Source organism: Mustela nigripes, chromosome 16 (assembly GCF_022355385.1).
Source record: "Mustela nigripes isolate SB6536 chromosome 16, MUSNIG.SB6536, whole genome shotgun sequence".
In the NCBI taxonomy this organism is placed as follows: Eukaryota; Metazoa; Chordata; class Mammalia; order Carnivora; family Mustelidae; genus Mustela; species Mustela nigripes.
The window spans coordinates 10,401,128-10,409,753 of record NC_081572.1 but is presented as its reverse complement, the minus strand read 5'-3'; positions in this window follow the sequence as shown (position 1 = coordinate 10,409,753).

The following is an 8,626-nucleotide window of genomic DNA, read 5'->3' as shown; positions in this document are numbered from 1 at the left end:
TGTGTGTGTGTGTGTGTGTGTGTGTGTGATATACACACACATACATATACATATATCTATGCAATTATATATATACTACTATATATCTATTTTTAAAATTATCAATATTTTTTGGTCTGGCAGACAAACCATATTGGATCACGTTGGAATGGAAATGCAAGAATAAGTCGAAGATCTAAATTGATACATTTCAGTTTTCTTCATGTAAGATATATCTGATTGAACTGGTACAGAAAACTAACACCAGTTCGCTTTCCTTCCTTCTTCAACTCATTGGTGCACATCCACGTCTATAACAAAATGAGGACAAAACCTGTAAGAAACTCAGGCATGGGTTTGTCCCACTGTTTGAAACTCTTGGTAGTCTTTGCCCTTGGCTGTCCAGGCTCAGAGCTATCCAAACATGATAGGAAGCCGTGTCCTACTTTTCACAGTTGGAGAGGGAAGCGTGGATCTGGTTGGGGAGCAGAGTCAGTGCCTGGAGACGTGGAAGACAGTCATTGGGAGCTTTCTCTGTACTGGTTAAGATGCCCTTTTTCTGAAATGGAGAAGTCATAGAAAACTCAGACTCAAGCAATGAAGAAGTATCTTATCTCATAGTAGTGGAACTTCAGAAGACCGGAGTCTCCTGACGTCTGTTTATTAGTGGTTCGGTCATGTCACCAAGGACTTTGGCTGATTTGGGTTTTTCTCCAAATGTCCATTCCCTATAACGGGATTAAACATCCCTGCCCACGTTCACATGACTTGCCCTACTCCTATGGGCATCGTACACCCCTCCCCGCCGCAACCCCACCACTTCTTCCTGACTTTGGGCTTGGCCCATAACATGTTCCGGCCGGGGGTGAGAGAGAACAGGCATGACACATGCACACAGGGACTTGAAAGGCATAGCCTGAGTCTTTGCAGGTTGCTGCTTTCTGCCGGGATAACAACCCGTCTCCGTAGCCGCTACTTCTGAGCCTGGGTCTGGACCAAGAAGACACTTGGGGATGACCAGGCCCAGAAGTCCCACAGTCCTCAAATGACAAAGGGAAATGAATACGTGTTGCTTTTAAGCTGCTCACACATTGGAGTTGTTTATTGCCACAGGAAAAAATGACTAATTTTAGAACCCAGTGTCCTTCCATCTCTCCATTCCTGTTCCTGCCAGGGGAGGCTGCTTTCTAAAGTGAGTTTCCCTTGCGGTTGGAGAACGGCAGTGGCGGCTCCAAGCATCAGCTCCAGATGGGCTGGTAGCCAGAGGCAGAACAGGGACCATCTCGTTCTGCATTTCCTTAAAAGTGGAGACACATTTTGCAGAAGCTCCATGGCAGACCTCCTCTGGGGCCTCCCTGAGCAGAAATAGGTCACAGGCTCACCTCGAAATCTTGACGTTGGCGAGGTACATGGGACCACTGGGACAGACTCCCCAGCCGGGTCTGCTGACGCTCTTCGAAATCATGAATGAGATGGGGCTGGGAACCGTTAGCTCCCCGGGCCTCCAGGCAGAGGGGAGACGTGAAAGTTAGCAGGCAGCCATGCCTGCTCCCTACTCCTTCCCTTAGTCTCCCGTGACCCTTTACACCTCTCCTCTTCCCCCCACATCTGTTTCCCCGCCATTTCCACTTTGTTCATCATTTTACGCTTCGTCCTCCTCTTACTTTGTCCTCCTTTTCCATAAGGAATGGGATATTCAGAGGAGAGAGACCATCACAGTTCATGGAGAAAAATTATTTCATTCCCCCACCCCCACCACCCAGGCAGAGCATCTGCGTGCCCCAGACAGACATGGAAGAAACATGTTGACAGGGTTCCTAAGAAACTCTGAATTCACATCTATCCAGGGGAGCTTCTCCATTCAGATCTACCAGATCCCTGTTCAAATCTACCAGAAACTTCTGAAGTGCCACATTTTGAGCACTGGAGAGAAGAGGGAACTGTTTCTCTGTTGTCCATGCAGGAGGCCTAGAATCGAGGTCTTGTGCCCGCGGGGAGGGGGCCGTTCTCAGGGACAATGCTGGAAACCGCAAGATGATACTGATATTCTGAGCAATACAGTTGTTAAGGTTTCCTGAATGGTCTTGTTGGTTTCCCAGCTTCCAGTCCAAGCTCAAAGCCCAGAATGGGAGCCCTGAATGGTGGCTCCAAGGGAAGGCAAGGAGCAGAAGCTTGAATAGGCATCAGGTATTCAATTTACCATACATGGATTTCTCGGATTTTCTGTTTCATATGACTATATTCCCTTGAAGATTGGTTTTCCGAAAACAAACAAACAAAAAACACACATGTCCTGAAAATGTTTGGCAAAATACATCTTAAGTGTGTTCTCTTTTTATTTTTATTTTTTTTAAAAGATTTTATTTATGTATTTGACAGACAGAGATCACAAGTAGGCAGAGAGGCAGGCAGAGAGAGAGGGGAAAGCAGACTCCGTGAGCAGGGAGCCCTATGCGAGGCTCAATCCCAGGACCCCAAGATCATGACCTGAGCCGAAGACAGAGGCTTAACTCACTGAGCCATCTGGCACCCCAAGTGTATTCTCTTTTTAAAGCCAGGTGTGATGCAAGTTCTTTTTCCCATGCCTGATGCATTGATTACTTCCTCCTTAAGGTGGGAAAAAGCCATGGAGATTGACCATTAAGATTCTAGAAACAGACTGCCTGAGATTTATTGCAACACTACCATTCAATATCTTATTTCTCTGTGTCTTACTTTCCTCACTGGCTAAACTAAGTGGTAATGTACATATTCATTTAGCAATGAAATGAGATACGATACATAGTAAATATCATCTAAGCATTACTCTTTTAAATCTCTCTTTCCATCTTCCTTCTCTCTCTCTCTTTTTTCACTCCTAAGAAAATATGTTCTGTAGGGAAACAATTGAATCTGAGGAAGAGGGAGATTTATGTATGTAGACCCCAAAGTACAACCCATGAAATGGTTAGGTGGGATAAAGGAGAGAGGTATAAAGTAACATTTGTGTTGTTCTATTTTAAGAGTCCATTATAGACAAAGATGTATCTATATCTGTTGAATCTACTGTAACTATTATAATATTGAGGAAGTTGTCTTATACTATTAAGTTTTTTTTTCTGGAATAGTATGGAGGATCTTTTCATTTCTTATGTTCTTTTATTAAAATTGATAAGAAAATGGATAATTTTTCTTCTGTTTTCAGTATCTTCCTATAACATGTGTTTAAATGGCAACATTTGTATTCTTTGTTTGGCCTCCAAAATCTAAGAAACACTTGTAGAGACCTTTTACTGAATTGTAAAACAAAGTAATAATATTACTGATAAATTGGAAAGGTCTGTGAAAGCGTGAAAGTAAGGGACATGTTACGGGGCAGAAAGCAGCCCGCTGTGGTTGGCAATGGCACCAGCAATGTGGTTATTGTATGGTATAGAATAACAACAACAACAAAATCAAGCTTCCCCCTCCAACCCACCCCATGGCGCCATTTTTTAGCCAGTCTCCTCTGATAGTAATGGCCAACTTTGTACAACCTTAAAAGGCATTTGAGCACTTAAGGTCTGTGTGACAATTTGAACTCATTCTTTTCTTGGATGGAAGGAACTGTCGGAGGCAGGCCCCTGGCCAGGGTGGCCTCCGCCATTAAAAGATGGCACCTGGCTAGTTGCCAGGTTAGGATTGCCTCGTGAGACTAAGCGGAACACCCAAAGAGGAAGTAAACAGCATTGGTTGCTAGCGAAGTTGTTCGTTTAGGTGCCCAGCCTGATTCGCTCCCTCTTGTACCCTGCTCGCTGATTGATCATGTAAGCATATGTAAGTGTGTAGACTTGCGGAAATTAAGAGAGAGAAGATGCATCTGAACCAGGGCGTGTTGTCGTCCTTGTGGGCCGAGGGCGATAAATGGCGCCGGCACCCGGGAACTAAATAAAGGAATCTTGCAAGGTAATCCGCAGGAAAGCGGGGAGTAAAGGTCTGCAGGTAAGCGGGGACATTAGCCACGTTCAAAAGTGGGAATTCGGCGGTAAAGCGTGGAGTAAAAATAGAAAAAACTTGCAAGAGAGAAGTCCGCAGGTAAGGGGGGTAAAACCATGACAAAGGTGGTGGGAAACTTGTACAAGACCGCAACAAGAAGTGGGGCGGCCATAGAGCCGGGGTTTTCTTATCGAAACCGCAGGTAAGCGGGGAAGGGACCATGATCAAAGTGGTGGGAATCTTGTACAAGTCTGCAATAAGAAGCGGGGCGGCCTTAGAGCCGGGATTAACTTGTACATGTCCGCAATAAGAAGCGGGGCGGCCTTAGAGCTGGGATTTAGTGGCGAGTATACGCGGAACAGCCATTAGGTTGGGATTCTAATTATGGGATCTGGACTGTCAAAGTCAAGGTTAGAGGGTTCCCTAAAGGACCTTCTAAAGGCCAATGGCACGCTGTTAAAAACAAAAACTGCTAGGATAAAAATGGTCAAGCAGCAGCTGAAAGACATTCAGCCCGTATGGATTCTTCCCCCAAGCCCTTAGTTCTTTGGAGGACACTGCCCACCGTAATGCAGTGGCTGGAAATCCCCAGTGGGACCTAGAAATGTTAATGGGAATAGGACTGTACATGGGAAAGCAGGCCCAAATACAATACAACCCTGCGGTGTATCTGCAAATAGCCGTGGCGGTCACTAAAGCATGGTAGAGGCGGCTCCATGGTTCCTAGATGAAGGCTTGCTAAACATACCTCAATGGGACCACTTAGGGGAGGATTTGAAGAAACAGGATGCTTTAACTCTTCGCCTCAAATTTAACATAACAAAAGCACAGGCACGGGACATAGTAGTCTCCTCAGAAATTGCATGATCTTACTACCTGCACTGTCCTTGGGGGTTAATCCTAAGGGTTTGTTACCTAATCATATATGGCATATGGATGTAACACATGTTTCAGAATTTGGAAAGTTAAGATATGTTCATGTCTCTGTAGATCCTTTACCAGTGACTAACTCTTCTCTCATATTCCCTCCTCTCCCTTTGATGCATGGCAGGTCAGTAACTTGCTAGGAGCATGTACTGATATCTCAGCAGTGTCCATGTTAAATGGTGGCAAATTCCTCAACTGTTCTTATAAACAAAATGACTGTAGTACCTTTGAGGCAACAGTTAATGTGTCTTGTCCCAATAATATTACTTATCAGCCCACTCCCATATGCGTCTGGCCACCGTTCCTTTTCCTTGTAACAAATGCTAGCGAGCTGAATGATACGTTGAATTGCACTAAGAATTGCTATCTTTCCCAGTGCTGGAATGTCACGGCCTTCAAGCTGGCTGTGATTATGCGTATCCCTACCCATGTTCCTATCCCAGTTTCCATTCCAGAGGACAAGTTACCGGTGGTGCTATCCAGAAAGAATAGAGATTTTGGTATCACAGCCGCCATTGTGACAGCATTGGCTATATCTACAGCAGCTGCCACGGCAGCAGCAGTCTCGCTTGCTGCAACTATACCCACTGCGGAAGCTGTGAACACCCTTGCAGAAGGAACGGCAGCTGCCCTTCAAACACAGACTCAGATCAATGCACATCTGCAAGCAGGAATCCTGATAGTCAACCAGAGAGTGGATTTGGTTTAAGAACAAGTGGACATATGGGGGGCCCTATTGGGACTGGGATGTATAGTACCCTTCCTGGCAATTTGTGTCACTCCCATAGCCTATACTAATATGAGTGACTAACAGAATGTCTCCCGACAGCTCTCCCAATACGTGCGGGGGAATTAGTCCGCAGAATTCCAAAACTATACTCAGCACCTGCTACTAGGCATAACAAGGATAAATAACACCAGAGTTGATCTTGCAACCCTCCCAGAGATAATCAAAACATTGCAAGATGTGTTAACCTTTACAAAACAATGGGCTAGCGTAATTGGTCTGATGACAATCCTCGTAGTGGGCTTGATTCTGCTAGTAAGGAAACTGCAAATTTGGAGGCGACAGCAACATAGGCAACAGCAAGCCATGGTTCAGGCCTTGTTAGCCATCGAGGCTGGAACATCCCCCCAAGTGTGGCTAAGTATGCTGGATCGATAGTCAACGGCGGGCAAGATTGGTGGGGGAAATATACCAACCTAAGACAGGACGCAGATCATTGATATCTGCCATCTGATGACGGGTAAGGATATTCCCTGCCACTGACAACCTAAGATAGGCACGATCCCTGCCATAAAAGAAAAAAGGGGGAGATGTCGGAGGCAGGCCCCTGGCCAGGGTGGCTTCTGCCATTAAAAGATGGCGCCTGGCTAGTTGCCAGGTTAGGATTGCCTCATGAGACTAAGCGGAATGCCCAAAGAGGAAGTAAACAGCATTGGTTGCTAGAGAAGTTGTTTGTTTAGGTGCACAGCCTGATTCGCTCCCTCCTGTACCCTGCTCGCTGATTGGTCATGTAAGTGTATATAATTGTGTAGACTTGCGGAAATAAAGAGAGAGAAGATGCATCCGAACCAGGGTTCTTGTCGTCCTTGCGGGGCGAGGGCGATAGGAATCAGCAATGAACTGAGGTCTTAGAATCTCCATTCCATAGCCTGATACCCTTTGACATTCTGAGGCATACTGTAAATCTCTTTTTCCTGCTGTCACCAGGGCTGAAATATGGTCTATTTTTGCCACCTGTAGAGAAGGTATGGTTGTCTCCACTGAAGATCAGAGAGAGTAAGGCCCAAGGTTACTCGGCTAGTAATTGTGGACAGTGCTGGACCCAAATATGGCCCCAGTCCATATTTAGTGATTATACGCCAAAAGCTATCCTCTACATCTTGCCATGGGATCTTTTCACCTTCTTCGTACTTGATCCCTTTTAATAGAGAAGCAGTTTTCAAACTCTGGTCCATGAATCCTTGAAAGGTCCTTAAGGCCCTTTCAGGGGTTCATGAGGTCAAAGCTATTTTCATTATGACCCTAAGACTTTGTTTATGTTCTTTACTGTGCTGACATTTATACTGATGGTGCAGAAGCAATGAAGGAAAACTACTGGTGCCTAGATACACCAAGGCAGTGAGAACACATCTTTTGTCTGATGCACTGTATGATCAAATGAGAAGGGCCCACAAAGTGCTTTGTGGCCCACCAAAGCCTAATGACCATCTTGAAGAGAAGCCCTTCTGCAGCTGAGTTGCAGACTAAATTAGTTGCTTTTTTCATGAGATGCTCTTCTATTTAAAAGAATGACTGGCTGACAAACTTATATTTAGGCTTTTGACAGGCACTTTTTTTATTGTGTTATATTAGTCAGCATAAAATACATCATTCATTTTTGATGCAGTGTTCCAAGATTCATTGTTTATATACAACACATAGTGCTCCATGCAATATGTACCCTCCTTAATACACACCCATTGTGTATTAATGGCTCACCCATTTCTTAGCCCCCTCTTCTCTGAAACCCTCAGTTTATTTCTTGGAGTCCACAGTTTCTCATGGTTCATCTCCCCCTCTGACTTCCCCCAATTCACTTTTCCTTTCCTTCTCCTAATGTCCTCCATGTTATTCCTTATGCTCCACAAGTAAGTGAAACCATATGATAATTGACTTTCTCTGCTTGACTTACTTCACTCAGCATAATCTCCTACAGTCCCATCCAAGTTGATGCAAAAGTTGGGTATTCATCTTTTCTGATGGCTCAGTAATATCCCATTGTATATACGGGCCACATCTTTATCCATTTGTCTGTTGAAGGGCATCTCAACTATTTCCATGGTTTGGTGATTGTGGCCATTGCTGCTATGAAGATTGAGATACATATGGCCCTTCTTTTCACTACATCTGTGTCTTTGGGGTGAATACCCAGTAGTGCAATTGCTGGGTCATAGGGTAGCTCTATTTTTAAATTTTTGAGGAATCTCCACACTGTTTTCCAAAGTGGCCGCACCAACTTGCATTCCCACCAACAGTGTAAGAGGGTCCCCCTTCTCCAAATCCTCTCTAATATATTTGTTGTTTCCTGTCTTGTTCATCTTTGCCATTCTAACTGATACAAGGTGGTATCTCAATGTGGTTTTGATTTGAATCTCCCTGATGGTTAATGATGATGAACATTTTTTGTGTCTGTCTGTTAGCTATTTGTATGTTTTCATGGAGAAGTGTCTGTTCATGTCTTCTGCCCATTTTTTGACATGATTATCTGTTTTTTGGGTGTTGAGTTTGAGAAGTTGGATGCCCTTTGTCTCTAGTGTCATTTGCGAATAGCTTCTCCCATTCTGTGGGTTGTCTCTTTGTTTTGTTGACTCTTTCCTTTGCTGTACAGAAGCTTTTTATCTTGATGAAGTCCCAAAAGTTCATTTTTGCTTTTGTTTCCTTTGCCTTTGGAGACATATCTTGAAAGAAGTTGCTGTGGCCAATGTCAAAGAGGTTACTGCCTATATTCTCCTCTAGGATTTTGATGGATTCAATAGGCACTTTTTGACAATAAGTGAAGTCAACCTGTCAATGTTAAGGAAAACAACTGATAGTGCTTTTTGGCTGATGATAAAAATTGAGCCTCATGCAAAACTCTGTCTTTGGAAAATGAGAATGTGCGACCAGAGACCTAATTGTTTCCCAATAATTTGAGACTTTTCTGATGAGATTGGAAGTGATATTAACAAATATGATTTTTGATGTTGCATAATGAAAATATATAAGCATTTGGAATATCTG